Raw genomic sequence first — 16,808 nt, 5'->3', positions numbered from 1 at the left:
GGTTATCTTTTCATTTTATTTTGGTTTCCTTTGCCATGCAAAAGTCAGTTTAATTAAATCCCATTTGTTTATTTTTGTTTTTATTTTCATTACTTTAGGAAGTGGAATGAAAAAAATCTTGCTGTGATTTATATCAAAAAGTGTTCTGCCTTTGGTTTCCTCTAAGAGTTTTATAACATCCAGCCTTACATCTAGGTCTTTAATCCATTTTGAGTTTATTTTGGTGTATGGTATTAGGGACTGTTCCAATTTCATTCTTTTACATGTAGCTGTCCAGTTTTCCCAGCACTATTTATTGAAGAAACTGTCTTTTCTCCATTGTATATTCCTGCTCCTTTTGTTACAGATTAGGTGGCCATAGACGTGTGGTCCTAAGTTAATTTTTTAAGTCAAGTTTTCAACTGGTTTGTATCAGAGATACTTACCTCTCTCTCAAGTCTACGCCTCTTCCTACAGAGATTCTTGCTTGTAGCCTGGGAAGAAAGACAAGTTAGGATGTTAAAGTCCACAAAAATATGAACTGAAATATGGGGGGCTAGGAAGGCTTGAGATCGGGGATCCATTTCCCAAGGCTGATTACTGTAGAAACAGGTAACCAGCATTCCAGGGATGATAGAAGAATAGCACAGGGGAATCCGTTTTTCCAAGATGGACAAACTGAAGGATGTAAGAAGAAGTGAGGAGAAATGCCTATTTCATGTTATTAACTAAAAGTATATATATATTTCATTTAAATACACAGATAACTTACATGTGAAATCTAAAAAATACAACTAGTGAATGTAACAAAAAAGAAACAGACTCACAGGAACAACTAGTGGTTACCAGTGGGGAGGGAGTGGGAAGGCAAGATAGGGGTAGGGGAGTAAGAAGTACAAACCATTATATAAAAAATAAGCTACGAGGATCTACTGTACAGCACAGGGAATAAAGCCAGTATTTAGTAATAATGATAAACATAGTATAAGCTAAAAAATTGTGAAATCATTTGTATATTTGTATATCAATATATTGCATATCTATATTGTATATCTGTAATTTATATAATATTGTCCATCAACTATACTTCAATAATTTGTTTATACTTATTCACACTTCAATAATAAATAAACACATAAATACACACACAGATAAGAGACTGAGGAATTTCCATTGTCAGAACATTTAAACATGCAGAAACACCAAAACTTGCTGTAACTTGGCCCCTATTTTCAGATCTTTAAAATACTTTTGCATTTTATACATCTATAGTTACAGAGTTAACTAGCTGTTGAAAATGTGGAGCTTTTCACATCTTAAATAAATGGTGTCATTCTGCACCTATTTTGCGACATACATTTGCACCTAATATTTCTGGAACATTGTTCCATGATGTTCACAATAAAACCCAAACCAAAGTAAACCAGAAAATTCAGTCTGGTATTCCACAGTATGAATGTGCCATGACAAATGTCTTCAGTTTCCTATCGATAGGCACTTAGATGATTTCTAAGACTTCACTTATCAGTACTGCGGTGAACGTAACTGCATGTGCCTTTTTGTACATGTGGAACAAGTGTTTCTGCAGGGCAGTGTTTTCTATCACATAGGATTTCTAGCACAGACAAGCCTGTCTGTAAGGATCCAATTTCTACTCTGTCCCAGTCCAGCTGTGTGTTGACAGTTTACTTAACCCCTCTGGTCCTCATTTCCTTATTTCCTCAAATAAGGGTAAAGAAAAAGGTCTTCACAGGATTCAAGTGAAGATTAAACTAGCTGATATAACAGCCCAAGAACAGTGCTAGAGACAGCTTGAGGGCTATAGAGCATTCAGCTCAGTCAGCTCAGTCACTAAGTCATGTCTGACTCTTTGCGACCCCATGGATTGCAGCATGCCAGGCCTCCCTGTCCATCACCAACCCCCGGAGCTTACTCAAACTCATGTCCATCGAGTCAGTGATGCCATCCAGCCATCTCATCCTCTGTCATCCCCTTCTCTTCCTGCCCCCAATCTCTCCCAGCATCAGAGTCTTTTCCAATGAGTCAACTCTTCACATGGGGTGGCCAAAGTATTGGAGCTTCAGCTTCAGCATCAGTCCTTCCAATGAACACCCAGGACTGATCTCCTTTAGGATGGACTGGTTGGATCTCCTTGCAGTCCAAGGGACTCTCAAGAGTCTTCTCCAATACCACAGTTCGAAAGCATCAGTTCTTCAGCACTTAGTCTTCTTTATAGTCCAACTCTCACATTCATACATGATCTCTGGAAAAACCATAGCTTTGACTAGATGAACCTTTGTTGGCAAAGTAATGTCTTTGCTTTTTGATATGCTGTCTCGGTTGGTCATAGCTTTTCTTCCAAGGAGCAAGCATCTTTTAATTTCATGGCTGCAATCACAACCTGTAGTGATTTTGGAGCCTAAGAAAATTCTGTTTCCATTGTTTCCCCATCTGTTTGCCATGAAGTGATGAGACTGGATGCCATGATCTTAGTTTTCTGAATGTTGAGTTTTAAGCCAACTTTTTCACTCTCCACTTTCACTTTCATCAAGAGGCTCTTTAGTTCTTCTTCGCTTTCTGCCATAAAGGTGGTGTCATCTGCATATCTGAGGTTATTGATATTTCTCCCAGCAATCTTGATTCCTGCTTGTGCTTCATCCAGCCCAGCGTTTCACATGATGTACTCTGCATATAAATTAAATAAGCAGGGTGACAATATACAATCTTGACATTCTCCTTTCCTGATTTGAATCCAGTCTGTTGTTCCATGTCCAGTTTTAACTGTTGCTTCTTGACCTGTATACAGATTTCTCAGGAGGCAGGTCAGGTGGTTTGGTATTCCCATCTCTTTAAGAATTTTCTACAGTTTGTGGTGATCCACACAGTCAAAGGCTTTAGCATAGTCAATAAAGCAGAAGTAGATGTTTTTCTGGAACTCCCTTGCTTTTTTGATGATCAACTGGATGTTGGCAATTTGATCTCTGGTTCCTCTGCCTTTTCTAAATCCAGTTTAAACATCTGGAAGTTCACAGTTCATGCACTGTTAAGCCTGGCTTGGAGAATTTTGAGCATTACTTTGCTGGCGTGTGGGATGAATGCAATTGTGCAGTAGTTTGAACATTCTTTGACACTGCCTTTCTTTGGGACTAGATGAAAATTGACCTTTTCCTGTCCTGTGGCCACTGCTGGGTTTTCCAAATTTGCTGGCATATTGAGTGTAGCACTTTCACAGCATCATCTGTTAGGATTTGAAATAGCTCAACTGGAATTCCATCACCTCCACTAGCTTTGTTTGTAGTCATGCGTCCTAAGACCCACTTGACTTAGCCCTCTAGGATGTCTGGCTGATCACACCATTGTGATTATCTGGGTCATGAAGATCTTTTTTCTATAGAACATTAGGTCTTGTTGTCAGTGAGATAAAGTAGACAAACCTCTTACAATTTAAGTAGATGATTCTGCAGAGGTAGTCAGAGACTGGCCATGCAGGCTTTCTTTGTCCAGCACTCTTAGAGCAACAAAAAATTCCTACCCCTGACACTAGTTGTGAAAGGAGAGGTGGCTACATTTATTTTAACATATAAATCTGATCTTATTTGCTCTGCAGCCAATATATGCCAGGCCCTTTGTTATCAGACAGCTCAATGAATTATCAAAACAACCCCCAGGATATGCTGTCTTATGCCTATTTTACAGATGAGATAAACCAAGACCCAGAGTATTGGGAACACTATTTTTCTTCTTTAAAGTTACTTTCTCTATGCATTTACACATACCCATACATATATACACACAGAGATGTACATGTGTGTAAATGTGTGTTGATCTGTGTATGTGATTACCTAAGTGCAATTATAATATGTTAGCTGGTAGGTCAGAATCTGCAAAAAAAACTCTATTATTTCAGTGTTTCACCCCCACCCCCACAAAGGGAACAGGGATTTTCTGACCTATGTATTTGAGTAAAGAATCAGACAAACTGGAAAATAGTGAGAACAGGGTGAAGAGATGCCTCTACAAGCTCTGGCATGACCCAGAGCTTTAGCCTTGAGATGGATGGGCTCAATGTGGGGTCTTAGAATTCCTGACTTACCCCTTTGCAGTGCTGTGGGCTGCAAAACTCTAGTTAAAGCTCGGAGAGGCAGGACTGAGGTATTAAAGGAGCTCAGGGTTTGCTAGGTTACTGATTTTGTTGTCGTTCAGCTGATAAGCCGTGTCTGACTCTTTGCAACCTCACGGACTGCAGCACACCAGGCTTCTTTGTCCTTCGTTATTTCCCAGAGTTTACTTAGATTCATGTCAATTGAGTCAGTAATGCTATCTAATCATCTCATCCTCTGCTGACCCCTTCTCCTTTTGCTTTCAATCTTTCCCAGCATCAGGGTCTTTTCCAGTGAGTCAGTTCTTTGCATCAGGTGGCCAGAATATTGGAGCTTCAGCTTCAGGATCACAGCTAAAAGATATGCTGGTCCTTGAGGCCTCAGAAACAAGCATAGGTTTTCCTGATTTGAGATCCTTGATTCAGGCCATCATGAGGAGAAGAGGATGAGGCTAGAATTGAGCAATCATGCCTGGAAGTCCTCTGGACAGAGGAGCCTGGTGGGCTACAGTCCATGGGGTCACAAAGAGTTGGACATGACTGAGCACACATGTCCTAGAGAAATTTAGGCTAGGTTGTCAGAAGGGACAGACGTCTGTGCGAGGCTGGGTTGATGTTGTAGAATCTTGGAGAGGTGGAAGCAGAATTTGCAAGTCTGGGTAGAACACAGTCACCTTCCTTTGGCTTTGCCCCAGAGTGACTGCCACAGTAAGATGAATCTTCTGCTTCTGTGTCCTTTATTTAACCTGCTGGTTCTTAAAGCAAACCTGATTTTTGAGGGCAGTTGCTTTTGGGGAGTGTAACCTAGAAACCTGACTTAAACAGAATCTCATTTTGTCTGCTGATTGGCCTTCACTGAGGTTCCCTGTTAATTTCTGCCCCTGTAGGCCACTGGGATGAAAGTCATTGGGCTCCGGCTGTCGTTCCTCTTTGATCACTTAAGAATCCCTCTGTAGAGTTGCTATTTACCTACTGTGGTTCTTTAATCTTCCAGAGGCAAACATGAATAGAATGATACTTTGTGTGATCTCAGAAATGAATAGATCTTTCCAACGTTGTATGAAGAATGATTTCTTTGTTGGCAAAGTAATGTCTCTGCTTTTTAATATATTGTCTAGGTTGAAAAGGCAAAAAGATATGACGGTAGTAGAGCTGGAGAGAGTTGATTTGGAGAGGTTCATGGAGGGCTCAGGTTCCGGGCTGTCCTCACCAGTGCCACACTTCCCAGGAGGACTTTAGAGCAGGCTTGGAGCTGGGGCTCTTAGGAGACACAGCTCAGGATAATGTCCTGCTGACATTAATGCCTGATCTTTTCCATTTCTCTTTTTAATTCTTTTTCATTTATTTTATATATTTCTTTATTTTCACCTGTACTGGGTGTTTGTTGTCACGCAGGCTTTTCTCTGGTTGCAGTGGGTGCAGGCTACTCTCTAGTTGCAATGCGTGGACTTCATTGCAATGGCTTTTCTTGCTGTGGAGCATGGGTTCTAGGGCATGTGGAGCCTGGTTGTGGCTCCTAATCAATAGAGCACAGGCACAATAGTTGTGCTGCATGGGTTTAGTTGCTCCACAGCATGTGGGATGTTCTCAGATCAGGGATCGAACCCGTGTCTCCTGCATTGTCAGGAGGATTCTTTACTACTGAGCCACCAGGGAAGCCCTCATTCTTCACTTGATAGATCTCCATAGTTACATTTAGCATAGAATTTCTCTTCCTCATTTCAAAACATGCCTAATTTTCAAAGAATTCCCATTTGTCTTTGAAAAATGGTATTTTTTTCTTATTGCTCCAATGCATCATTAACTGGTCCCTGGCTACTGCCTTTCTTTACTAAAAACTGGTACAATTCAAGTCAAGGAAGTTTTATTCTGAGTGTTTATCACTAGTCTTCTTTTTCATCATTTGCCTCCTGTGCTCATCTGAGATTTTAAGAAATGAGTCTTTTATCTTCACATAGCCAATGCTTTTTCCGGACCTGGCACATAAAAGGTATTCAATCAATGTTATGTCGCTAAAATATATTGGAATGTTAGAGGCCCCCAAACGTGGAAATATGTTCTATAGTTTATTTTTTCTGCTGCTCACAGAGCCAATTTAAAAAAAAGTTTATTTTTAATTGCTTCAATTAAAATTAATTCAATTGAAAAAAATTCAATTACACCTTTACATTTTTTTTTCTCTTTTGGTTAACTTAGCAGGAATTCCCATTTCCTCCATAGAATAAGAGGATTATATCAATTACTGTTGATCATCTCCTGCCCTGGCTTCCCTCTTCCACCTTGTCTTGGGGGAATTTTCTTGGTGGTTTTCCATCCCTTTCAGACTTACTGTTGTGGATGGCAGGTGGGTTGGGGGTGAGTACTGGTAGAGCTATGTAAGGGGAATAGTTAGGATGGAGATTTTGTGGCCCTGACTTTTCCCTCTTTTTAAAGAGGATGTCAAAAAAATCTGTTAATTAATTATCCTTGTGACAAAAGAGTAAAAGCCTAGGTTAACTCAAGAAGAGACAAGAAATTTATTAATAGGGTCCCAAGGAAGTCCTGGATATAAAAGAAGTCAGATCTCTGGAAGGAAGTGGAAACAGGTAAAGGGAAACCAACAATACCAGCCCATCCTCCTGTCCTCTCTTCTAGTCTCTGTATGAACTGGCTTCCTTTTCTCTTCAATCCCCATACATGGCCAAGTATGGCCACTGAGTTAGTTGAGTTCTCTGGGAAGCAGACATCAAGATAGAGTTGAAAGCATAAGAGGCTTGCTGGGATGAAATGCCTGTGTAGAAGAGGAGGAGGAAGGGAGATGGAAATCTGGAGAAAAGTTTCAGCGGGTAAATGTCAAGGTGTGTGTACAGGGGGGTGGGGGGTGTCTGCAGGAAGGGTAGGAAGAAGGAGATGCAGGCAGTGAAGTTGTAAAGATAGGTTCCTTGGAGGTTATAGTCCTGGAGGCAGTAGATTATTGAAGTCTACACTTTTCAGGGGTTGGGAAAAGTAGTGTACAGTGTTGTGAGAAATGAAACAAATACATTCTATAAAAGCACATGCTGTAACTACTAAGATGTTATCACAAGGAGGTACTTAAGAGATGGCCAGATTGTTGCAACAAGATGTGGTGACCCAGTAAAGTTAATGTTTTGTAGAAGCAAAGGAAAGAAATGAACCCTTGAGTATGTGCTCTGTGTTGGTGTTCTGACATGTCACTCAAGGAGACAAGCCTGTTGACTTTGCTTCCATCAAGCTATGAAGCCCACGAACTGGCCATGAGATAACACATCTTGCTCTGGGGCTTAGAAAAGACGTCTTCAGAACAGTGTCCACTGTGAGCAATCCTGCTGACACATATAGAAGTAAAGAAACCACTGGGGTTTGTTCTACCCTTTGACTATTACTGACCAATTGCTGTGGGTGGTGAGTTGCTATGAACTTTAATTAATACCAACTGGGTCTTACTATCAAAGCACTAAGCCTGCCTTCCCCATGTGTAGACAACCCACACACCCAGTTTCTCAGTTGTCTCTCTAGTTCTACCTGTGACCAACAAGCTAAGCACTTTATGTGCATACAGGCCACCTTTTATTTTTATGTAAAAGTATTTACAACTGTGTCTGCTACCTACTGGATGCTTCATACATGAACTCATTTGGTGTTAAAAGAACCCAATGAGTTGGATACTAAGCTATTAATAGATGTTTAGGTCCTGGGTGGAGTCAGCATTTGAACTCAGGCAACTAACTCTGTAGCTTATGCTCTTGACCATCATGCAACACTGCCTGTCACAAGGTTTGAATGGATGGGCCACATGAGCACGCGAGCAGATTGCATCAGTTGGATAAGCCTTCATTCTTCCTCCAAAAGGGCCTCCAAAAAGGACTTCCTGAGTCTAGACCATAAAAATACCACCTTGAGTGCTTTTACATTACAAGATCTTAGATCTTAGCATATTAAAAGCAGAGACATCACTTTGCCTACAAAGGTCTATATAGTCAAAGCTGTGGTTTTTCGGTAGTCATGTAAGGATGTGAGAGTTGGACCATAAAGAAGACAGAGCACCAAAGAATTGCTGCTTTCGAATTGTAGTGCCAGAGAAGACTCTTGAGAGCCCTCGCACAGCAAGGAGATCAAACCAGTCAATCCTAAAGGAAATTAACCCTGAATATTCATTGGAAGGACTGATGCTGAAGCTGAAGCTCTAACACTTTGGCCACCTGATGCAAAGAGCTGACTCATTAGAAAGGACCCTTATGCTGGGAAAGAGCAGGAGGAGGAGGGGGGGTGACAGGATGAGATGGTAGGATGGCATCACCAACTCAATGGACATGAATTTGAGCAAATTCTGGGAGACAGTGAAGGACAGGGAAGCCTGGCACGCTGCAGTCCATGGGGTTGCAAAGAGTCAGACACAACTTAGCGACTAAACAATTGATCTTAGTTGTTTGCTTTGCAAGCAAAACAGAAAGTCTGATCAAGTATATTCCTCTAGAATTCCCAGTAGAGCCAGGAAAATAGCATAGGAAGCTGCTATGGATTTGAGGGAACCTATGAAGATTCTTCCGGAGAAGGCAATGGCACCCCACTCCGGTACTCTTGCCTGGAAAATCCCATGGACAGAGCAGCCTGGTGGGCTGCAGTCCATGGGGTCACTAAGAGTCAGACACGACTGAGCGACTTCACTTTCACTTTTCACTTTCATGCACTGGAGAAGGAAATGACAACCCACTCCAGTGTTCTTGCCTGGAGAATCCCAGGGATGGGGTCGCACAGAGTTGGACACGACTGAAGTGACTTAGCAGCAGCAGCAGCAAGAAGATTCTTCTGTCTTCAAATATATCTCTAATAGCTTGGACTGTGTCGAAATGCCCCTTCTTGGAGTCAGTCCAGGACTAACCATGGATTTACTGGGGTCTTGAGCCCCAGAATAAATTCCTCAAAGCTCCTTTACCCATATGTGTTTGCTTTTTAAAGATTAACAGAAACCTACTAACACTAGCTCTGGAAATAAAGATAATTTTATCCAAATGATATAAGTGTTGTTTAACAAAGTATTAACACAAGGGCAAGAAGTGACTTGGGAATTGATTCTTAGCAATTTTTTGGTTTCTAGGGAATTCCTAATTCCAAGACAACTATTCTCTCTGAGGCTACATGAGCACTCTTCTCTGCAGTTCCCCACAGAGAAAGGAGAGCAAGTTGGACTCGAGGACTGGCCCTCTCTGCCTTGGACCTGTTGTGGCAGGAAATGCCCATTCAATGCCATGCACACCTCAGCCCAAGGGCCAACAAGGGCCTGATGTCAGAATCCCAATGCCATGCCCCCTGTAGAATCTCATTGGCTCACCTCTTGTCAGGGGTCTACTCTTGGTCCACTCACCTGGCCTGGGAATGGGGCCACATGTAGCTGCTAGGCATGAGCATGAAGTGGACAGAAAGGTAGTTGCTAGGGCTGGAAAACAGAGGAACAAAGAAGAAAATGCTTAATGTTTTGGAGAGCACTTTGGCAAGCTGCGTAGAAACAGCATCGTACCTAAGTGTGTCTTCTTTTCTCCATCTTTTTAACTTGAAAAAGACCTTATAAATTTAGTTAAGTCCCTTTTTCTCTTTTTCCACCTGAGAACTGAGGTCCATGGATACCTACCTGGGGCTACAAAGCTGGTTAGGACTCCTGGCTTCTGTCTCTGCCACTGACTGCTAATTCTTCATTCTACCCTCTGCTTACAGTCTCCAATCCTACATTTTCTTTAACCTGACATCCTTATCTGACCTCTAAGTTAAACTACATTGTGGAAGAAATAATACCTCCCTCCCCCCCACCAAGAACCTTTGGCAAGCTGCATTTCCTTGCGATTTTCCTTAGGTTAAAAATCAGACTTGAGTTTCTCAAGCATGGTAGTTCAACAACTAAAAAGTAATGTTAATACTAACAAAGGGCTTAAGAGCAAATTGTGGAAAAAGAATAAAAATCATTTGATCATAGCTGATAAAGACACTCTGGAATGATAGGAAAGCCTTAGTATATCTCTCCCAGGGTCTGGCTTGAGCTGAATCTTATCTGCACAGAATTAGTGGCTTGTATAGTTATCCAATAACATCTCACACTTGCCAAGGACTTGATTAATATTTAAAGAAACATGGGCTTTTAAAATAGCCACCACTGAGTTGAAATGGATCAGTTTCTTTCTCCAAAGAACTCTAATCCTATTGTATATTAGAAATAATAATATCTAATATTTATTGAACACTTTCTATGTGCCAGGTTCTAGTCTAAATGTTTTATATCTCTTTGCTAATCCTCACAACAACCTTAAGAGAGATATGTATTTTTCCCATTTTCCTGGCAAAGAAGAAATGAAGCCTTAGAGAGGTTGTGACTTGCCCTAGATCAAACAGATAGTGAAGGGCAGAGTGAGGATTCAAATTTAGGTCTTTATTTCCCCTAAAAACTGTTCCTTTAATCACACTCTTTAGGTACATTTATATAGAATCAGCATAGTTTATGCTTGGTAGTTTTCAATCAGAAAGCAAGATTTTAAAATTTATTCTTCAAAAATTTCCCAATCCTTATCCCACCTCCCATCCCAATACAAATGATCTAAAAGCTGAAAGGGTTAGGAAGAATAGTAAAATGGGCTCAGTGTATGAGCACCTTTATCTGGAATACAGAGTCAAAAGACAAGAGGAATGAGTTGCTCATTCAGAATTTCGTTTATTAGTATGTCTCTTATGAGTGTAACTCTAATCTCTGCCACCAGAGGGCAGTTATCTCACAAAAATAGGAAACCACTTCTGGCTTCATTTTCAGACTTGCACGTCACAACCACGTCTGGATTTAGTTTTACAGCTCAGTAGAAATTCCGGGATCTCAGCTTCTTTCCAGTCTGAAACTAATATGTCATGTCTTGCTTTTTTGGCCTAGCAACTAAAGGAGCTTAGTATATCTTAGAAACCGCCTCTTCGAATGGGAATGTTAACATGAGCCAAAGACAGCTGCTTGGTTGGTCTTATTCTGGAGGTAGAAACCTTACACCACTCAGTGACAGTCAAAAGCACCCTCTGTGTCCAAGATTTTAGAATATATTCCATTTAAAATACCATCAGGGTTTCAGTAACATGTATTGCCCTAGAAAATTAGATTTATATGCTTTTTCATAAGGATTCTAAAGAGTAGCTGAGAAAAAGGATTAAAGTTTTTGATTGACAACAAATAACTTCAAGTGTCCATTCTGTTTATGATTTAGAGAGATCACCAGGAACATTTCATTTATTGATCACTTAGCACAATGCCTTATAGTGAAAATGCTTTATGGCCAGAATCAGATTTAATCTTACCAATGTCCCTGGGAGGTACATTCTGTTGTTTTAGAGATGAAGAAATTGAAACATACTCAAGTGAAGCTGTGTGCCAAAGAATACATGTTTAGTCTGTTTTATTAACCACCATGAAGTAGTGGATCTACTGGAAATGAGACGGGCCCAAGTACGGAGACTTGGCTCCAGGTTCAGGAGTGAGGTCCACTGGTGCTCAGAAAATCCACGTCAGGAAAAGGAGGATGAGGCAGGGGAGGTACGAAGCTACCTGGCTGCTCTCGCTGGCTGCACTAGAGGCCCCACCTCTAAGTCAAAAGGCACAGCTGTTCGAGCGATGGTTACAGGTCATCATTCTATGGCTGGCAAGGATCCCGGGTGCTGTTTTAAGCCAGAATGCAGATAGCTTGGTAGGAGCCTAGCTAGAAGGTGGAAGACAGAGAAACTAGGATCTATGCCTACAGGAAGAATAGGCAGCTCTACCTGAGTCCCCTGGACCCAGGCACCAGCTGAGATTCAGAACAGTATCCAGGCCTTAAGAGGACCTGTGGAACCTGGCAGGAAAGAACGCCTCAAAAGGAGAAACTCGCGGCCAACATTCAGCTTTACAAATTGGGCCAACTCCAAGGGCTGGTTGATTCCAACTCTAATTTGGAATCTGGCTGGAGACTCAGAAGGACAGGCAGACTCCTGGTTGTTGGCTATGCCACAGGCTCTGAGAAGGTCAGATTTGATGTGAGTTCCTGTGGTAGCAAGCTGAGGCTGTTGACGAGTTGTTGGTTATAATGGGCCTGGGAGAAGAAGCAGGGTCAAGCCTCAGTGTGGGCGCCTTGGTAAACCCAACAGGAGGCACTCAGGGAAGGCAGAGTGAACACAGTCAGGGGCTCACTCCTGATCCGTCCTTTCAAACCCTGTTAAAATGTATCCATGCTTATTACGGCTTCTATCTAAAATGTAAATTCCTTCATGGCCATAAGGCCAACTTTCCAGAGCTGACTCCAGCCTCTAAGATTGCAGCAAGGTGCAATCAAATTATCATTCACTTATTTTTAGGGTTCCTTCAGGCATGTGTCTATGTTCTAACTTGGTTGTCACTTTTATCTCTTTCCAGACTGCTGATATCATCCGCTTCTGTCTCATTACTGCTTCCTTGGATAGCAGAGGCCCTTTGCACTGGTTTCCCCAAAGCCTGGTACAATCTCTGCCTTAATTCTCTCAAAGCCTATCTGACACCAGGCTGAAACACTGAACAAAAACCTTACTCATGATTTGAGAATGGCATAAGAAAATTACTTTGTTTAAAAGGAATATTTAGGATATTGGCCCTTCAGGTCTCAAACTCCATCAACCGTGGTCCATCAGGGCCCCTTGCTAATCAGTTCTCTCCTTTTCATCAGACTAATGGTCACTTTTCTTAAGAAAATCTTATTAAAACAAAACAAGCCTTCCAGACTTTATGTCAGCCTCTAGTGAATGTGTCCCATCTCATCCCAACCCAACTCCTTGAAATTGCAATATGCACTCCCCAAACAACTGCAATTCAACCTTTGCCCAATTTTGCCTCTGACTCTCCCTCATGAATCAAAGACACCCTCACTGCTAAGTCTGAGCTTCCATCCTTATCGTTCTTAACCTTTCAGCACTTGACACAAGCCATGCCGTCTGGCTACATCTCTTGCTTCCTTACCCACTCAACATCTCTCTGCAGCCACAGAAGAAAAACCAGTGGAGCCCATCACAGTCTCCCTACAGAGGGATAATTCACCCTACAAGGATGATGAGCTACTTTGCTTAATAATATAAAAAGTTAACTAAGTGCTTTCCAAACTGTGGCTGTAAAATCAATTAGTGAGTTGCAAGGCTCACATGCTAGTAAAGTAATGCTCAAAATTCTCCAAGCCAGGCTTCAGCAATACGTGAACCATGAACTTCCAGATGTTCAAGCTGGTTTTAGAAAAGGCAGAGGAACCAGAGATCAAATTGCCAACACCCGCTGGATCATCGAAAAAGCAAGAGAGTTCCAGAAAAACATCTATTTCTGCTTTATAGACTATGCCAAAGCCTTTGACTGTGGGGATTACAATAAACTGTGGAAAATTCTGAAAGAGATGGGAATACCAGACCACCTGACCTGCCTCTCGAGAACCCTGTATGCAGGTCAGGAAGCAACAGTTAGAACTGGACATGGAACAACAGACTGGTTCCAAACAGGAAAAGGAGTACACCAAGGCTGTATACTGTCACCCTGCTTGTTTAACTTATATGCAGAGTACATCATGAGAAACGCTGGGCTGGAAGGAGCACAAGCTGGAATCAAGATTGCCGGGAGAAATATCAATAACTTCAGACATGCAGATGACACCACCCTTATGGCCAAAAATGAAGGGGAACTAAAAAGCCTCTTGATGAAAGTGGAAGAGGAGAGTGAAAAAGTTGGCTTAAAGCTCAACATTCAGAAAACTAAGATCATGCCATCTGGTCCCATCACGTTATGGGAAATAGATGGGGAAACAGTGGAAACAGTGTCAGACTTTATTTTCTTTGGCTCCAAAATCACTACAGATGGTGATTGCAGCCATGAAATTAAAAGACGCTTACTCCTTGGAAGGAAAGTTATGACCAACCTAGATAGCATATTAAAAAGCAGAGACATTACTTTGCCAGCAAAGATCCATCTAGTCAAGGCTATGGTTTTTCCAGTGGTCATGTATGGATGTGAGAGTTGAACTGTGAAGAAAGCTGAGCACCGAAGAATTGATGCTTTTGAACTGTGGTTTTGGAGAAGACTCTTGAGAGTCCCTTGGACTGCAAAGAGATCCAACCAGTCCATCCTAAAGGAGATCAGTCCTGGGTGTTCATTGGAAGGACTGATGCTGAAGCTGAAACTCCAGTACTTTGGCTACCTCATGCAAAGAGTTGACTCATTGGAAAAGACCCTGATGCTGAGAGGGATTGGGGGCAGGAGGAGAAGGGGATGACAGAGGATGAGATGGCTGGATGGCATCACCGTCTCGATGGACATGAGTCTGAGTAAACTCCGGGAGTTGGTGATGGACAGGGAGGCCTGGCGCGCTGCGATTCATGGGGTTGCAAAGAGTCGGACGCGACTGAGCAACTGAACTGAACTGAACTGAAGGCTCACTGTTAAGCTAAATGGAATCAAACAGAGACCATCAGAGTGCATTATATGTAGTAAAGCTAAATGTTTTGTACCCAGTATGGGTATATGTGGGCTTCCCAGGTAGCTCAGTGGTACAGAATCTGCCTGCTAATGCAGGAGCTTCAGGAGATGTGGGTTTGATCCCTGGGTCAGGAAGATATCCCCTGGAGGAGGAAATGGCAACCTACTCAAGTGTTCTTTCCTGGAGAATCGCAAGGACAGAGGAGCCTGGCGAGCTATAGTCCAGGAGGTCACAAAGAGTTGGACATGACTGAGCATGCACACACATGTGTATATGTGTGTTCACTGGTGATGATATGTTTCTTATTGTGGGTATAGTCAGAAAAGTGAAAAAGGTACTGATTTGGGTCTTTGTGAAGTTAACTCCTATATTTCAGAATAGAATTTAAACCTTAATTTGGAAAAAAAATCCTCAGTGGGCCTTTTGACTATGAAGAAAAAGATTAGTGTTTACTATAAAACAAGAATTCTGATAATCACCCTTAGAGCAACTGGTAGATACTTGAAAACAAAAATGACATACAAGTCTCTTCTGATCTGGTCCCTGCTCCCCACCTCTCCAGCCTCATTTCTCCCACTTCTTACTCTGTGGCCTGCATTGTGGTCACACTGTGTCCTTTGTCTTCCAATTACAGAATTTGCTTCTGGTTCCAGGCCCTGGAACATGTCATTCTGTTGCCAGGAACACTTGAATTCCCAAAGCTCCTTTTGTCCCACTCTATCATCTTCTTGTTCAGGCCATGAGATTACTCTTTCTAGGGAACCTTCTCAGACCCTAAGCCTTGTTGGTACTGAAATTCCCCCAAAGAGCCCCTGATGCCATTGGGTTCTGGATGAGCATGAAGACGACTAGGACTGTATCCTCAATTTTTCCTTTATTATTGCTCCAGCCTTCCACACCCAGGAGTCTTTAAGACATTGTCCACCTGATTTCTCCTCCCTCTCCCCCATGAAATTTTAATTCCACAGATATTCTTTATGTCTGTTTATGTACCTGGGCCTTTTGGAAGACCATAATCCATTCCTTAGAGCTAAGATTTGGTATAATCTTTAGATAACATGGATTTTTTGTTTGATTGATTTGCTCCATAAGAACCAATTTTTGCCCCCTTGAGGGTGATATCACGTCCACTGAGAATGCATGGAATAGGATAAGAGAAAACTCTACTTGTCCTCTTGACAGGGCTAGGACAAAAATAGTTCACATTCTTTCCTGATGAGAGGCTTATGTCAAATGCTCAAGAGGTTAAGGAAGATAAGGTTAAAGTATAGATTTGGCAACAAGGCTGACTTTGATATCAATCCAGGGCAGAGTTATTTTGCAGTAGCACAAAGAGTGATCATTGAACACAGGCTAAAAATTCAAGGAACTGGGCTGGGAGGGGAATAATTAGCTAGCGGGTGACATAAGGGCTAGTAGGTCTTGTTTTGGTTTAAAAAGGTGGGGTACAACTGACTTTACGCTGATGGAGAGGAGCCTGTGGACAGTGAGAGACTAGAGAACATCAAGAAAGAGGTAAGTGGTTGAACAGAAGCCTAGAGGAGGATAGAAGGCGCAGGATTAGGGTCAAAGGGCCGTTTGGGGGAAATAGCAGAAGTAGAAGTCTTGGGTGTTTGCGCCAGAAATGTGAATACTCCCTTTAAACCTCAGCAACTCAATCATACAAGCAACATGGAAACATCACTCATATCTAGTCCTCCTCACCTATTTTTGAGATCCTTAAAGGCAAGAAAACCATAAGACTAATTGGATATATTTTTCTCTGTCAACCCTACCAGCACCTTTCTAAAAGGTATTTATTTTTTAGAGAACTTTTAGTTTTTTAAATAGACATTCCTTTTTTTTTTTTTTTTTGGACTTCCCCGGTGGTCCTGTGGTTGGGAATCCACCTGCCAATGCAGGGGGACATGGGTTTGATCCCGGGCAATGAGGCCATGTGCCACAACTACTGAGCCTGCACTCTAGAGCCCATGCTCCACAAAAGAGAAGCCACCTCTGAGAGAAGCCCTAGCACTGCAACGAAGAGCAGCCCTCACGCACCACAACTAGAGAAAGCTGGAGTGCGGCAGTGAAGACCCAGCACAGCAAATAAACAGGCTTGTTTTTTACAGCAGTTTTTCAGAGCAAAGCTTGGGAGGAGGGGAGGTGAGCAGATGGAGCACAAAGGATTTTTAGGGCAGTGAAACAACTCTGTATAACACTATTTTGGTGGATACACGTGATTATGTTTAGTTCAGTTGCTCAGTCGTGTCCAA

Source organism: Cervus elaphus, chromosome 25 (assembly GCF_910594005.1).
Source record: "Cervus elaphus chromosome 25, mCerEla1.1, whole genome shotgun sequence".
NCBI classification, from domain to species: Eukaryota; Metazoa; Chordata; class Mammalia; order Artiodactyla; family Cervidae; genus Cervus; species Cervus elaphus.
Note: the sequence above shows the minus strand (reverse complement) of the source record.